Below are 18,663 nucleotides of genomic sequence, written 5' to 3'. Positions count from 1 at the left end.
GTGTGTTAGCTTTTACCACAACAAAATTTATGATGAGAGTTACTGGACCAGTAGCTGCGGGTAGTTGGATCTCCCCAACTATCAGAGCTTTGTCCCCACTGAATCCATATAGGTTGGAGTTGGTGGCGACCATTTCAGAATAAGGAATCTGCAGCTTCTTGAATACGTCGTAGTAAAGCACATCTAATGAGCTGCCTGGATCAACCAATATGTGATGCAAATCATAATCTCCAAAAGGAAGTGTCAGGACAAGTGCATCCTCATGGGGGCTCTGGATGCTACAACAGTCAGCCTCAGTGAAGAGGATGAGTGGATCTTTGTGAGGTATCGCGTTAACCTGAGCTCCTGTAGTCAGCTCGCTGTTCATGATCCTTATCTGCTTGGCGATGCACATTTGATATCACGCACCTTTTTCAGTGATCTGTCCACTTCGTTTGTTTGCTTTTTCAGAAATCATATTTATTTGGAGTCGGCCATTCGCGATCCGATTGCACAGGGGATCCCGAATCGACATGCTAATAATCCTCCTCAGATCAAGGCTTCGCTTGTTCGTGTGCCACAAACTGCTTCAAATACCCCCTTTCAATCAGATCCTGTAGTTCATTTTTCAGGGTCCTGCAGGTTCTGGTGCTGTGACCCTTAATCTTATGGAACTTGTACTAGGTCCTTTGGTTTCTGCTACCCAGGGAGCCTGACTTTAGCGGAGCTGGCCATTTTAGGTAACTCTGATTTTTTATTGAGTCCAGAACCTTATCTGGCATTTTGTTCAGAGGGGTGAAGTTTCTGTCCATTGAGGGAAGAGCTTCTTCAGCTCCCTCCACACGTGGCTTCTTCTGTGGTTTTCCATCTGCACTACTAGCTACATTTTGGTATTGCCCTCTGGGCATTCGTCCCTTTGATGGGGATTCGGCCCTTTGGCGACCACGATTACGGTCTCTCTTAGATTTTTTAGGGGAAGAATTTCCATTCCCTTCTCGAGGAACCCCAGGAACTGTTCGACTAGTCTTCTTTGCTTCCTGACGCCTGTTCAGGACATCCTCTTCCCACCCCACATGAGTTTCAACCCTGTCAAGGAGTTCCTCTAAATCGCAGGGTGGTTTCCTAGAGAGAGATCCGAATAAGGCGTTGTTTTCATCCAACCCTTGTTTGAAAGCTATTACAGCAGTCTGTTCATCACAAGACTCTATTTGGATTGAGAATTCCATGAACCATTGCATGTAGGATCTCAATGCCTCTCCATATTTTTTCTTGATGTTGAACAATGCATCGATCCGTTTTAGCTGATACTTGTTGCATGAATAGTCTATGAAGGTCCTAAATAGTTCTTCTGAGGACCTAATCTGACGCTCAGGTAATCTGTGGTACCACTGGAGCATAGATCCAGATAGGGAGGCTTTGAACTTGTCACACCCCGAATTTCGACAGAATTCGGAAAAACAATATTTGTTCCCGACTCTTCGATTTTCGAGGTGTGATGCACTCTCAACTCCCAAAAACCCATAATCAGTTTAAATACGCGGATAATTAAAAACCAATAAAAATTTAAGATAAACAAAAGTCATATTCATTACAAAAATTCACAAATATGATTAGGTTACAAATCTCCTTTCAACAACTCTTTAATTATAACTACAACTGAAAATATAAAACAACATTTGTCTCAACTAAAATCTATTACACCTTAAGGGAAAACAAAACATATCCTGAATGCGACGCTAATGCAAACCACAAGCAGCAACCAACCTTCTCCAACATTAATCCTGCCAAGACTTATCAACTATGTTCATTTAATGAACACACCCGATAAGCAAACATGCAAATCGGGTCAGCATTATAAACAATGCTGGTGTGAGTAGCCCTAAAATATAAATTATACTTATACATATATATACACAATCCATAAGGCATTTAGTTCCTCCACCAAGGCACCTTAACTTACAACGACTAATACAATATCCTTAAGTACAATAATTTAGGCAGGTAGTTCCTCCACTGAGGCGCCTTAACTTCTAACGACTAATACAACATCCTTAAGTACAATAATTTAGGCAGGTAGTTCCTCCACTAAGGCGCCTTAACTTCCCACTAACCACACAACAAACTATACGCATAATAAATAAGGCATGTAGTTCCTCCATTGAGGCGCCTTAACTTCCCAACCATAATACAAAGGCATTTAGTTCCTCCACCGAGGCGCCTTAGGTTCTAACTAAACTAAAAACCAGCCAAGCATATTCTATACTTACTGCATTTCATGCTCAATTACAGAGTGGGTCGTCTCTTCACAAGTAATTAATTTGACCCACCCTTTTGCAAAACTATATACAATCATATATTTAAAGATATATCATTAACCAACATATTACCATAATTATATTATTTAAGGCTTTCTTTGCGTGTCCCTAAAATCATGGCATATCTATGTCTTACCTAGTTTCCCTGGCTACCACAATCGCTACCCAACGCTGAACATGTGCATCCACATGCCTCCCTTCACATAATGAACCAATCCGTGCGTAGCTACCCTAAGCGGGATATCGCATACCAGGTAACCCTCACACGAAAGCCATTATGTAAGTACTGCCACTATTCGACATAAAATATCGCGCGTCTCGTTCTAAATTTTGCGAACGGAATAATCAAGCCACTATTAAAAGCTCGCCCGGAAAAGGGCCATTCAGATTCACTGAAACGCCAGAAGGGCCAATCAAACACTTATGCCCGAAGGGCCATTCAGATTCACTGAAATGCCAGAAGGGCCAATCATATCACATACGCCCATCACAAGGGCCAAATCACATGAGTTGTGGTAGCTAGGTTCTAGGATTTTCGTTACGTAATTTATTCAAGTGTCATACATTTATATCTCATAATAATTTCACTATATCATGTGCATGTCAAATACCTTATTGCACTAAGCCACAATATTTAGAAATATCTTAATATATCTCATAACCATTTTCATTCTTTCATGTGCCAATATATTATTGTACTAAGCCACAATCCCGTGGGAAATATCCACAAATATTATACTACCTCCTAGTAGCATCTCACAGATAAAATAATGGAGCGTTTATATATTTATTTTTCCAAAACTTTTGCATTTAATATATATATCCCAACATATTTTATAATGTCACAATTGATTAAAACGTATCGCATAACATTTTTATAGCGTTTTAGGAATATTATATCTCCTAAAGTTTCTATCTCGTCACGTGTCAAAATATCCATAATATCAACGTCAAATCTCTCTTAAATAATGACAACCAAATTTATACAAGCTTCCACAGCATTTTAGCATTTGATTTGTCCATACAATTTACAACGTAAAACGTAGCACAATTAAACAGTCAAAAATACGTCAAAGAGCCAAACCCAACAGTCACTAGTTCGACATTCATCCAAACAGGTCCTAACGCAAACTCGTAGGTAAAACACTTCAACCCATGGTCCTAATCCAACTAACCAAAATAAAGCCCAAAATTGGGGCCCGAAACCAAGGCCCAAAAGTCTAAACCCTTAACGACTCACCTTGACCCATTTTAAGTCAAATGGGTCGGCCCAGAATAAAAATAGAAACTAGCCCCAAACCAAAAAGAAATGAACTGGCCCAACACAACTTAAAATGAAATGGCCCAACAACTTAAACTAGTGTGGACCGGCCCAAACAACTAACCAAGGTTTAGGCCCAAGCCCAACCAAGGTACCAGGTCGTCTTCTCCAGCTTCTTCTTCCTCACAGCAGCTCTCCTCTGCGAATTTCGGCCACCACCAACTCCTCTGCACCGCCCCCTCATCCCAGCGGTTTGACTCCTCTCTAAAAACCCCAACTTCGATACTCACAAAACCCAATTCCTCTCACCTTCGAAACTCGACCCCGACCGCCATTAACACCTGTTCAAGCTTTGTCCTAAGCTTCAACAGCACTCTCCAGCACTCACTCACTACCCCCAACTGTTGGTTCAACCCCAAACACCTAGATTATGACCACCTGCAAATTTCGATTAGTAGTCCTAACGATTTCTGACTCGCGCCGCCATTAACAGCTTCCCCAAGCTTCGACAGAACCCAACCAAACCTCAATTCACATGCCCAACACTTTACACTAATAACCAAACACTCTTCAACCATACCACAACAATAAAAGTTCACCCCACAGCCAAAGAGTTCAAACAAATACTAGTAGAACGATTCTTGGCGACGCCATTGACGCCCCTTCAGAGCTTGAATAGCTCCCTAACAATGTACCACCACAACCCAACATCCATCCCTAACCCCGACATCAGCCAAACATCAAAACTGTATACCAGTTCAACCCATTTACTGAACGATACTTTCTTTGGGCTTTAGTCGCCATTAATGGGCCCATAAAGCTTCGACAGTTCCATTTCAATATCCGAATTTCATGACATTTCAACAAGTTTTTAACAACGATAGTTTAACAAGTTCTAACAACGACAGGACGAACAATAATGACAGAAGAAACCTTAGTTATACGTGAAATAGAAAAACTAATCTACTCACCTTAATTAAAAGCTCCACGAATCTCTCATAGTCCGAATCGTCGCGCTCCAACACTCTAGCAAACGAGCTTTTATCTTCGCCTCCATTTTTATTTTATTTTTATCTCAAAACCCTATTCTCTAGAAAAAAAAAATAAAAAAAAATATATATATATATATATATATAAAATATATATATAAATATATATATATATATATATATATATATATATAAATCCGGGTTTGAAACCTAAGCCCTCAACCACCGGACTTCGGCCCGTAAATCGGGGCCCAGATATCCCAAATCCAATCTAGCGAATTTTAAATAAATAAATTAAATAATTAATAAATAAATAAATACATATTTTAAATACGAACGTTACAGAACTCCTGACACATGACATGGTAATATCTCTCATATTGTCCCATAGTGGCACGATACTTGAATACATTATCCACCAAATCTGACTTGCCACTAAAGACACTGAACTTCGGTTGTCTGTAACCACGGGGATATGGCTTCCTCATCACCCATGATGCAAAAGGAGATCTACCTGCCCCCATTATGGCGGATTGAACAAGGGAGTCTTGTATTTTTCTCCCCTTGCCTGTCATCCGATGCATCTGACGGATCAGGTCATTCTTCTCAGTTTCCCATGCACTTTCTTTGGTAGAAAGTTTTATGTTATGAGTTCTTTTACGGTGTCAAGGGTCGACATCATGATCCTGGTCAGTGGAGTCCAGTTCTAAGGTTGTTCCTGAGTCCTCATCTGAGTTGTTGTATTCTGACTTAGATGGCTCGCGTCGTATTGGATCCCCACGCCTTGGGTTCCTAGCACGACCACCTTCCGAAAGGTCATCATCATCAAGATCGATGAGTGGCTCCTTCCCTGTGTCAGACTGATATAAGTGCCTTAGCAGCTATAATTCTCGCTCAAGATTGCTTCTTTGCTATTCCAGAGCCTGCACCGCCTGACTCGCCTGAACAGACTCTGGGTTGGTAAGGACAACATTCTCACCATTTTGACGTTCCTCCTGAACGTTATTTCTGGGACCTGCTCTGAGAAGAACTGGTCCATCGGGGCTGGACACAGTTCCTTGGGGGGATCATTCGCATCTTGGTGACCAACATTCTCACCCCCTTCAGGCATCTCGTGTTCTTCTTCTCTGATGGCGACACTGCACGTGGTAGCGCCACCCTTTATTTTCTTTGCTCCTGCCATCACAACAGTAAAAGTTTTTAGACTAAATCAATCGTTTAAAAACGAATATTTACCTACTTTCGTCCCCACAGACGGCGCCAAAAGATGTAGGGGAAATTCTAAGTATCCCCTGATCTTCCTCTGTGCCTTGTGATCTTGAAGCCTCTACTGAATAGAGAAAGGATGAGATGATGGTAAGTTCAGGGTTGAACCATCTGACAGCTGCCTACGTATCTTCTTTGTTCTTAAGGAGAATCAAACCCCATTTTGCGTAGTTCCTAAGAGCAAATCCCTATGGTTTATATAGGAAGGGCTATGAGAGTCCTAGGGTTAGGGTTGTCCTAATTGCTTGTGAGTTCCCTTCCATCTTTGGACTCTGCCTTCCTATTAGGATTCCTCTTCTTATGGAAGTCTGAATCTAGACCATATCTTATGAGAGGTAAGTTTCATTGTTGATCATAATGTCCTATCGTGTATGGGAAGATTATATCTAAAAGGTAACTCCTAAGATATGTCATCATGATTCCTTCCTTATCATCAAAGATCGCCATCTTCAGTTTCCTTTTGTTCAGGAACTGTTTATATTAGTTCCTAACGACTGGGGTAACTGCTATGTTTGAAGGCGGTCAGTCATATGCTTGACACATATCCACTAAATACTCGTGCTAAGCACGAGATCACTTATTCACAGAATTGATCCGATGGTCCTCGTCTCATTCTGGACATCTATAGTCTTATGTTATTTCCCATACACGTGTCATCTGTTCAGTGACGGGAAATCTCCCCTACAAGCATAGCAAAAATTTCATGGATAACTCTACACGAGTATATAACTTAATTAATGTACTCCAAAGTCTCGGACTGCACAGAAAATTAGCACTATCCCTAAAGCACTTGAGTGCTACTGGTCTGTCCCACCACAAGGCGCCTTCAAATTCAACTCAGACGTCATTTCAAAAGGAAATCCTGACCTGGCATCTTAGGGTGGGGAGCTCCTATAAGAGATAAGAATGTACAAATACTGGACTCTAGAATTGGTGGTCTTGGGCAATTATTCATGGCATTGGGTGGATGAAAATCTGTATATGGTGTAAATACGGCCACCCTTTACTTTATTCCAATCCCCAATATCAACTACAATGAGGAGTTTCGCATAGTAAATTTAGATAGTTAGACAGAAAGGTCCTTGTTTACATTCAACACAACATGCTCTGTGAGTTGCATGAACGAAACACCTAAACTTTAGCAACTTATAAACTACTGCTAGCACCTTTTCAAAAGGTCTTTAAAGTTCCAAAACCTAACCATTAATTAAAGACAACCTTTTCTATTCACTAACAATACAGTTTAAAGTTCACAAGGTTCTATGAGTTGATAACGTATGAAAATAGGAATAGAGAAAACATTATTTCAGTATTACTTGATGATGAATACTGGTGCATTCAATAACCATAAGCTATGTGTCAAAAAAGACCCTATCGTTGGGCAAGTAACTTGTTTCGGTTTCTTGTACTTCTAGCCAGTCCTTTCTAACCTACTTTCTGATTTCAATATTTCCCACCCCAAGTCTTTGTTCCCAATTCAATATTGCTTCTAATTAAAATTAGTAAAAGTCGAATAGCACCTTCCTACATTATTTTCCAACTCTCAATCTCTCATAGCAAAATTTTGGGAATAACTTGGGTAAATTGTACTGCTTATATATAAGGCAAACTTCCTATATTCCCTCTCTTTCATTCTCATTCCTTTATGGTCTCTTTTTCCTATTCCAAACAAATAACTAGAGTGGTGAAAAACACCAATACTCCACAACGAACAGATAAACATACATATCCAAAAGGGCAGAACACGAGATAGTAAACATCCACTAAATAAGAAAAAACAAAGTGAACTGATTGTACTAAAAAACGATATCATTATGGGAATATTAATATAAGAATAATCCACCATCTATTGACACACCAAAAATTGTTCTTCACTCTCCCTAAAAAAAACTAATTAATCAATAACAACCCCAATAAGACAAAAAAAAAAAAACAAAGAATTTAAAGAGTGGTGCCTCATTACCAAAACTACCAAAACAATAGTAAACCGCTATATGATATAGAAAATTGGGAAAACCACAAGGTATATGTTTACCCCTCAATCCCTAAATCAGGTTCAATTAATTTGTTGCTACGGTTGTAGCTGTATTGGGACAGTCTCTTGCATAGTGGCCATCAGCCTCTTTACAGTTGTAGCATTGGTTTTCGCCACTTGTGCTGCCACCATTGCGTCTAGCACTACCACTGTTCTCATTAAAACACTCCCTCGCCAGATGGCCATACCCACCACAAGAATAACACGTGCCACTTCCCCTGCAATTATTATTATTACAGTCTCTGGCAAAGTGACAAAAATTGCCACAGTTATAACAACCTTCGCCTTGGCCATCAGCACTTTCCTTTACAGTGCACTCCCTAGCTCTATGGCTAGGATTCCTGCAGTTATAACAAGAAACATAGCGAGTCACATAACCTCCATTATTACTATTAGCACCAGCAGTAGCATTATTATTCTCTTGACAATCCCTAGCTCTATGCCCATGCTGACATGTAACAAGAACAAACATTCTCTAACTTCAAGTAATAGTATTATTGCAGTTCATGTAAGAATATCAGTGTTATCTTCAGTAGTACTTTGTAGATATTTCGTTTATTTCTAGCACTAATTGCACATGCAATTCAATGATGCAACTGTAAATAAAACACTGCTGAATTTAACAATGCTAGGTTCAAGCAGATATTATTAACTTGAACAAAACACAACATTCATACGGAGGAACACATGAGATCTACTTTAATAAGAATGAAGACAGTTTAAATGTTCTGGCAAAGGTAATAAACAGGTACCTCTGTTTGAAAAACATCATATGTGTCATCCCCAAAGCCATCTTGTTGCAGTATATATCCACCCCCATGAAAATGAGGAGCAAAATCCTCACGTTTCCGCTTGCCAGAAGACATCATGAAGAAATCCTGGATTTAAACCATATAATTTAGAATCGCAATGACTTCTAGATTACATTTATCATAATTAACACAAACAAGTCTATGTTTCTTTCAAAACGTAACCAAGCCCTACCCCAAAAGAAAAACAAATAAACATATTTAAAGAAAGAGTATAACCTATGTCGTGGGTTGAGAAGGATTCCCTCTCTCCCCTTCCTCCCACCCTTCGACATAAGCTACAAGATTCAAACCTAATTACTACCAATAGCTTGAAGATAGATATATGCTCTATCCTTAGCCAATGCCACTAAACTCACCGACATTAACGTCTACTCCAAGAGGCCTTTGGTTCATCCAAGGAGAAGGTGCTTGCTGCACAAACAATAAATGAATTTCAAATCTTAATGATCAATGCTAGAAACTACTAACAAAAAAGCCCACATTAATAGCTTTAAAAACTTAACATATACGGACTAGGCATCCCAGGTTTCACCTCATTTGGAGTAACACTCTCATGTCCACTACTATAATCACTAGGTGTGGGAAGCTGATACATCGAATTCTCCCCACTTCCTAGCAACGACGTTTATACCGTTCCAGGTAAAGGCATATGAGCCGTCCCTGGTATCGGCGTTTGCATTGGAGTCTGTAACGGCGTCTAAAATCCAAAATCCAAACCCCAAATTCCCAATAAACTAACAACCTAAAACTAACTAAAAAAATCATAAATAAAATTAACTTTAAGGTTAGATTCATGGTGGAAAGAGCATCTCGGCGATTAAGTTGCGTTTACTCTCTTGATTGGGCTCATAAGGTACATTAAGATCATGAATGGTGTAGTTACAACACCACGTGCACCATTAGTAGGTAATTTAGGTATAGTTGATCTTTCTATTGGTCCTAGCTCATATCATTAACACACCAGCAAACTTGAGTTCTATAATTGAAAAGAGGTGGTGACACTCAAATATAACTTGATATAAAATAGCTAGTAAATGCACCCATATACAAGGTAACCAAGTAAGCAACACATAGACAAAATATATATATATATATATATATATATATATATATATATATATATAAGAATCAAAGTAAAAGTAAAGCATCGACATGATATTTGACTACAAAATATATAAACACTTAGTAGAATGAATAAAGCAAATATGTAATTTTTTCCAAAGTATAGGTGGTGCAGAACATTAGCGAGTAATCAATTCAAATCTTAATATGAATACCAATGTTTAAGATCCATATTCAGCTGCAAGCGCACAAACTCAAATGGAATATATAGTTCGAGCAAGCATGGGAGAAGGGACATGTTTGAAGGAAAAAATAGGTGCTAATATGAGAGTAGAGCCCAAACAAGTTATAGCTGGTAGGCACCAGTCATACTGCTACATATGCCACCTGCAACTAACAATTATACGCCCCTACATTGTTGTTTTAGACATCTGATGTGTTGCCTACAAAGACACAATTAAGCTTAAGCTTCAGCATACAAGGACTACTAGACTAACAAATCTGTCACGAGACACCTTAAACTTTTACGGCAGGCTAATTTTGTAGTTTTCCTAGATATACCATGCTCAAGGAAATAAAAAACATAAAACTTAACATGCTCAAGGGGTCTACTATTTCAGTTTCCCTAGTTATTCTTCCATCCAATCTTTGATAAATGCATCAATGCATTGGAGAATGCTCTACTACGATAAACCGATGTTAGAACACCCCAAGATCACACTAACCACCCACATACATATCAAATATCCATCCTTATCTAACCCCATATTCCAACTTCTACCAAGTCCGAGCATTTCCACACAAGGTAATTACACTTCCCCATCTTAGTTTTATATGATTAGATATATACTACATTAGTGCGGGTTGTGCAACGTACCTTCATTAATTACAGCTTTGGTTTTCTCCCTTGCCTCTTCTTCTCTATCAATGGTCTCATTTTTGCTTTCTTGTATAGAACAAAAAGTATTTATCATTTTTCTCTTTTCTTTCTTTCTTCCTCTCCTCCCCCTTCACTCTTTTCACCATTGTAGACAGGCTAATTCGCTTATGCATTTCCTCCCGAATATGAGGTTATTCCATCGTAATCGGGTGACCTTCTACTTCTTGAAGATGTTGTTGCCCCTCCTCTTGAAGTTGTGGTTCTTCTATCACCAAGGCACCTCCTTGTCGCAGATAATCCACAATTTCGGTGGGTATTTCCACTAGAATCGAGTCTGAATTGAGACATTTAGCACGAGATTCATCTGCGGGAGTATCGAAGTTGGGGCTGTCATGATCCATCAAACCTCCATCTCCCATGTTCGCACCTGTTTCACCCAAATAATCTTCTTTCATATTCTCTTCAATTTTTGGTTCTTCCATCATTGGGTCACTATCATTTTGTTGCAAATTAACCACAATTTGGGTGGATCCTTCCGTCGGTGTGGAGTTTGTACAAGGGAATTCATCGTGAGTATCCGTTCTAGGGCTATCATCATCCATCAAACCTCCCTCCTCCATGTGCCCACCTATTTGACCATAATCATATTCCTTGCTCCATTTTGTTTCAATCAGCTCAAGGTAATTTTTCCAAAGTCACACATTCTCATCTCGGGGCTTTACCAGTTTTCTCCTCAATATCTCTAATGTAGTCTCAATTTCTTTCGGTTCATACAATCGGGTTAGAAGGATTTGTTCATTATCGGTGATATCTCTGAGCTCCTTACTAACTTTCAAGGGAATTTTAGCCTGAAAGGACACTTAAATTCAATTAAGAAGTTCAAATTACATACTCGGCAATTACATCCCATTATTTATCATGACTAACATATAATCCATAATTTTATTTGATATATTCCTTAGTATTGGTATAAATGCCATATTATTGGTATAATAATTTATGTTGCAACTGATCGCAGAAATGTGCAACTACAACTAGATCAACCACCAAAGGAGTGATCTTTCACACAAGACAAAAGTTCCAACAAATAACTCAAGCATTAAACCCAATCAACAATATCAACAAACAAGCTTAAACTAGTGTAGAGACTATGTAAAGAATGCACTCACACAAGAGGAGGATTAATCGTGGTTCGGCAATGTGCCTACATCCACACGATGAGATCAATGATTTACTAGATGAACAAGATAGAGGATTACAAAGAGGAGCTCTCACTTCACTCACTTGGAATGATCTCTCTCACTCACAAAAAATGCTCTCACAAATCTCTCTTTTGTTCTCTCTCAAGGAAACCCTAGAAAATTTTTCTCTAACTTTCTCACATAGAAAAAGTTATTTCACTCTCTCTCTTTATCCCTTATATAGTGCGTAGGTTAGAAAACTGACTTACAATTTACAATTCAAGTTATCAACTTACATGCTCATCTTTAGGTGCTAACTTATCTACAAAACTTACCTTTGCTTTACTCTTTTTGTTCAGCCCCTCACCTACTACTTGTGGGAACTTGTCATTGAGCACACTCAAATCCCACTTTGCGCACTTAGGGTATTACATTTCATAATCCTTGACCGGTGAGATGAAGTCCACCATATGCTCGCAGAAAAACCAGTACTATATATCATTGAAAAAAATGAAATAAAAAAACACAGTTATTATTCAATCACTCAATAATAAAACCTATAATACCACTAAAGTGGGTTAAATACTTACAAGTAGTTATACGACACATGTAGCAGTGCTCATTGGGCTTTTGGCACTGTGTTTTTTAATCTGCTTTATCATGTGGGAGGAGATTGTTGCTGCCCACGACACCTTATTCATTTCTTCGAAATTGTAGACGTAGTACATGTATGCTGAAGCCAGACTATAATTTGATTTTGTGAAGAAGATGGAGTTGAGCATAAACAACACCATCAGCTTGGCAAAGTCGGCTATTGACTCCTTATCTTCTTTCTTCACAACTCCTTCTAGTGCACTCCAAATTTTGGAAATGGTGATGATGTTAGCGTTGAAGTATTTCACTTTAAAATCAAGTGCATCCCCACTCAACAACTTCTTGTCTGATTTACTTACTGCTTCAACAACATCTACGCCCTGCTTTGGTAGCCCAAAAGTAAGGCTCACATCCTCTGGAGTTAGTCGCACACTAAGTCCGTGTATTATGAAACACCCCTCCTCTGCGTTGTATGCTTCAATGATAGTCTTGATGACATCACTAGACTTCAAAACCATCTTCTTGCTCAGTTTCGAATCATAGAAACATTTGAACAGTGGAAAGAAAGGGGTTTTCTTCATCTCTTCCAAGTGACACTCTTTGATTGCACTTTTAAAAGAGTGTTCACCCATAAGCTTCACCAAAGACGACATTCCACTCCGGAATAGAGTTACCTTTCTCCTTTTGTTCCTCACTACCTCTTGCTCTTGCTCTTGCTCTAGATTTGTCCATTCTCATTTCTTGATATAAGATATTTGTTGTGACCAATGTAATGGAAGACATAAGACATGGGATAGTTTTGTAAAAACATTGTATACTACATAAGATAATATATACACATGGCATAATATATACGAGTGCATCATCCGTCATACAGCGTATAACAAATAAATGACAAAAAAACAAATAAAATCTTACAAGCGGGTTGCATTTAACACAACTCATGCATGCTCTGTGACATGCACAACATATAAAGATGCAATATAAAATAACCAAATGCTGATAAGAATGCATGAAACCAATAATTAAATGAAACGGATGCAAAGACAAAAAAAAAACAGGAATAAAATCCTAATATAAACAAACTAAGTATAATAGAAGCTTACCATCGCGAAATAATTATAACAGGATATCAGTGTTGAATGTTGGGACACACAGTAAATGAATCGAGTATAACGCAAGGAGTCAACTATGACATTTAAGGGCCAAGGAAGATGCTATTTAGGTAGCACTCGAAAGAAAAATCTTCATGGCTGCTAAGTCCATTAATAGAAGGACAGACATATAATTGTTACAGGTCTGTGAGAAGTGACTACCGCGTGACAATTTGCCCCAGAATTGGAAATTGTATTTTTCGCTTGTCAATTAAGTTTGAGTGCCTATGGAAGACCAGCACAAAAAGGGAGAGTGATCAAAATCATGCACACCCAGTTGCTGGATGCCCTTCAAGGGAGTTAAATGTACTTTTACATTCTACATTGAGTGTGTCAAATAAGTGGCCTAAATTCTCTGTATATTCAAAAGGAAGCCCATAGCCCCATTGGCAATCTCGGAAGGTCAACTAAGTACCATAGTGGAGCAATCCAATCAAAATTTCTTATCTAGAACCACCTTTTGGATGTGTTGTGATATGTTAGGAAAATAATGCAAGGGTCTAACACTCTAACACATGCTATTTGATTCCTTTGTGCAGACCAAACACACATATATATCTTTCCAGAACATGGCATTTCAAGTTGGATTTTGTGAAATTTATAGAAAATTTCAACCCATATATGCAACAAAATCTTCAAAGTTTTAAAAAAACAAGTTTATAAGAGATTTTACCTGTGACCGATGAGATGATTTTGGAGATTTATAAGTGGGTGCTTTGGTAGATTTACAAGCGGATGGTTTCTATAATTTATCTACTTTAGGACACACCTTCATCCTCACGTTTGGATTTCTCTCTAGGACACCCTTTCCCATCTCCAAAGTTGCACTTGCTCTTTTGTTTTTACCCATTTCTGTTCAAGAACTTAATTTGATTGAATGGAAGTTTTGTTTTAGAATAACTAGTTTTATTTTGAATATTGCAACCTTCTAACTGGTTTCAGAAGATGGAACGCGGGCAAATATGAAGCTATTTGGAAAACATGAACGTGGAATATATAGTGTGAGTTTTGTAGTGGGGTTGGACTAAATAGAAGCGTGTCCCATAAGATTTTGGTTAAACCAGGGGGGGCAAAATACTCGTGCAATGCACATGCCATGGCAGTTTTCGATTTGTTACATTTCGTAAGGAAACTCTTGAAATTTTATATTTTTGCTTTCTTTTGTGCTCTTTTTTTTTTCGGTGATAACCCTTCCATATTTTCGATATATAAACCAATGCCCAAAATACCGTCGATATATATCTTTTTTTGGGTACACGAGATGGAAATATTCAATATATCTCCACCGAATATAGAACTTTTTTTAGCCGATATATATCATAATTGCTGATATATTGATATATATCGACCGATATATACTATATATCTGATATAAATTGTTGACTTTGACCAATTTTTTACCGATTTTTATTAATATATCAACGATATTTCTGATATAATCGATGATATTTCCAATTTATCGATATAGAAAACAAAATTTTGGCCGGTCAACAGAAGGATATATATCCACTGATATATTAATATATCCGATATATCTCAGTTTTCGGAGTACACAATATATTGCTCGAATTAGATATTTTGGTCCCTATATTTAACTGCTCTTAAAGGATTTACAATTTTTTTTTTCATAGGTCCACACAGGTTGAGGACCAATACCGCATGCTTTAGAGCCCATTTACATCATCCAAAATTTGTACACAACTGATGAGCTCAGAAATTACGACATTTCCTAATCCAACGGAAAAGAAAAATAGAGTTGCTAGAGTTTACAGAAGTAGTCTTAAACAATTTAAAGCTCCTAATGATCGTTTCTTTAAACTGCCATCCTGCTCTAGCTCCTTCCTTTCTTAGCTTCTGCATCAAGTATTTGTTGTCTCCCAAAATCAGCATGTGCTGAAGCTTTAGGTCCTTGTATAGTCCAACTGCAATCTCTGCACCAATATATGCACTCTGCCTCAAGAGTACTTCCAGCCTTGAATCTCTTATACACCATTCCCAGCAATTGACCATCTTGCCTCTTACACACACAAGATTGAATAAAAGAATTGTGGAACTCGAGGGAGAAAAGTATATAGTTATAATAGGTTTTGAAGATTTGATAATTTGATTTGAATTTAGTCTCAATCACTGACTTTGAGTTGGAATATGGTTTGATGTATATGAATATGATTTGATTTTGAGCGTGAATTTGAGTTTAAATTTGAATATGATTGTATGTATATGAAGTTGAAGTTGAAGTTATGTGCATATATGAATTTGGTTTGGATATGAAATGAACTAAATCAAATAGTAAATTTGTTTTGATTTTGGTCTTAACGACCCATCCAGGTCGTACATAACCATAGAAAATGATCCCCACATATCGTTCACAAACGAAACTGGCCTTAACAACCTCCTCAGATCGCTTGTCTATAGGGCCAAACGATCTCACAGGGTCGTTTAGATAAACTTGAAGCGGTCTCAAAAGGTCGTTTAGAGTGACTTCGAGCGGTCTTCCCATATCATTTAGAGTGACTCTAAGTGGTCTACCATTATCGTTTAGAGTTAAATTCGAATTCAACATCAATGTCAAATTCAAATTCAAATGTCATATTCAAATTCAACGTCAAATTCAAATTCAAATGTCAAATGTCAAATTCAAATTCAAATTCGACGTCAAATTCAAATTCAAATGTCAAATGTCAAATTCAAATTCAACGTCAAATTCAACGATGTTTGCAATGTTGTAACATTGAAGGACTCTAAGCCCCTAGGGCTTACGTTGCCCGAAGACTCATCAACCCCGAAGGGAACCTAGCCCAAAGGCTCTCGCCAATACGCCATTTTGAGTAGACCCAACCGCCTCCACTTTGTCCATGAAGACTTGCTTTCGCTTCTCGATCCACCCATCGTAGCAGCACCCAGTCTCTAGCCCGAAGGCTCACCTAGCCCAAAGGCCCATCACATAATTACACAAGAAAGAAATCCCAACCAACATTTGGTGGGATTCGAACTTGCAACCTCTCGATCTCCCATGAGGAGAGAGGTACATAAACAATTGAGCTAGAAGCTCTTGTGTTGAATGAAATAAACTACAATGACCTCTTTATATATATAGATATCCAAGCCATACTTGATTAATAAGGAATGAAACTAGACTTCTAAATCTAACCTAGACTTCTAAATCTAATTAAACTCTAAATAGATGTCAAATTGGTCTATTTTTTTTTTTTTTGAATAAAATAAGATGTTGTACTATACTAAATATTAAATTTAGTTTATGCTGCCTTTGTGTTGTGTTATATTGTTTTTTTCTTAATAAGTTTGGAGTTTGGGGCAAGGATCAAAATATCAAATTCGAGCAATATATCGTGTACCCCAAAATCGAGATATATAAGATATATCGATATATTAGTGGATATATATCTTTTTGTTGACCGGTGGCAATTTTATTTTGTGTGTCGATTTATCGAAAATATCGTTGATTATATCAGAAGTATCATCCTCCACGTCACTGTGTCATTTTTCTGTGTCAGTGTAGAATTAGTGGAGGCACCCAAGAGCATGGATAGAGATATGCAACTAGGGGTGGAACTTGGGTCAAGTACTCAGGTTAGCCCAAGCCCGGTGGGTTTTGTTGGTTCGGGCTTGGCCTTGTAAACTCAAAGCCTAACTTAGTTTCAGGTTGGGCTCGAGTTAGAATATAAAATTACTAAAAAACCCGAGCCCGTGTGCATATATGTACGTATATATTTCATTCCTTCTATTTTGTTATTGTTATATTGTTTCCTTATAAAGATTCATTCTTGTCAAAAATAAGGTTAATAATATCAATTTAAGAGAGAATAATTGAATCAATCGGGTTAGTTTCCCTTTCAAATAATCAAATACCTTTGATTTAGTTAGAATATTGCAATTTCGGTGTTATTTACCTCTTAATTTATTTATTTAACAGTGAAAAGACGTTGAGTTATTCATTGTTTAACATTGACACCCGAGAAACTTGACCAACCCGACCCAACCCGAGTTGGGCTTGGCCTGAAAATTTAAGGACCGACTAAGGCTTGGTCCCAAGCTCAGGTTGAAGCTTTTGAAACTCGGGTTGGGCTCGAGTTAGGCCTCAACCCGACCCAACCCGCCCTAGTTCCACCCCTATATGCAACTAAGGATGCCTGAGTAGAAGTATGTCAGGATGATACATAATATATAGCATTCTATTGAGCACCGTTATCAGTTGGTTCACACCATTGTTACTGGAAGTTTTGGTATGCTGAAGTAAGGATGATACAGACAATGTATCATACAGACCTGTCATTCGTTGTCTGCAACATGTGAGAAAGATTAATGTATCTACTTGGGTAGCTGCTTCTAAACTAAGCTTCCTGTCATACAAATTAGAGACATGGTAATTCAAAGACATAATTCCAACAATTCATGGCATTCCAAAGACAAATAATTCCAACAATTCAGTAATCCGAAGACACACAATTCCAACTAGTCATTGTCATCCAATGACAAACATTTCACCAAATACGTATAGTTAATTACATTAAGCAACAAATAGTTAATTACTTGTCCAAGTCTAAATCACGAAGTTGCAGTAACAGGTCGCGACATGCACTATCACTTTCCTGTGCAACACAAAGTTCAACATCCAAGGTGTTTTGTACCGTATAATCAATCGATTCATGAATACGTAGACGCCTTTCAAATGTAGAACTAGACTCTTGTTCACGTCTTTCAGAAGTAAAACTAGAACCTTGTTATGAGATTGGTGTTCTACTCTCAACCCAATAGACAAACCCATAATCTTTTGATTGATCCTGTAGTTAAATGTTGGAAGTTTACAACCCAATTAGATAAACATGTTTAATAAGAAATAAAAATAAAATGATACACAATTTATTCCTTACAATTCTGTCATACACAACTGATCTCGGGCAAATACAATATCGCCGTTTTTTGTTTTTTCCATTCCCAGTCACACCAAATACCTTACAAAGACCACCTCCACACGGACATAACACGGCTTCGTCGGCCTATAAGAAAAAAATCACAACTTGATTTTTGAGATTTATTTGAAGATTTAAGCGACCCAGGCTTCTAAAATAACCCAATTCAAATTACATGTTAAAATCACCAATTAGAATCCAGTA

This window comes from Coptis chinensis, chromosome 4, assembly GCF_015680905.1.
Source record: "Coptis chinensis isolate HL-2020 chromosome 4, ASM1568090v1, whole genome shotgun sequence".
In the NCBI taxonomy this organism is placed as follows: domain Eukaryota; kingdom Viridiplantae; phylum Streptophyta; class Magnoliopsida; order Ranunculales; family Ranunculaceae; genus Coptis; species Coptis chinensis.
Note: the sequence above shows the minus strand (reverse complement) of the source record.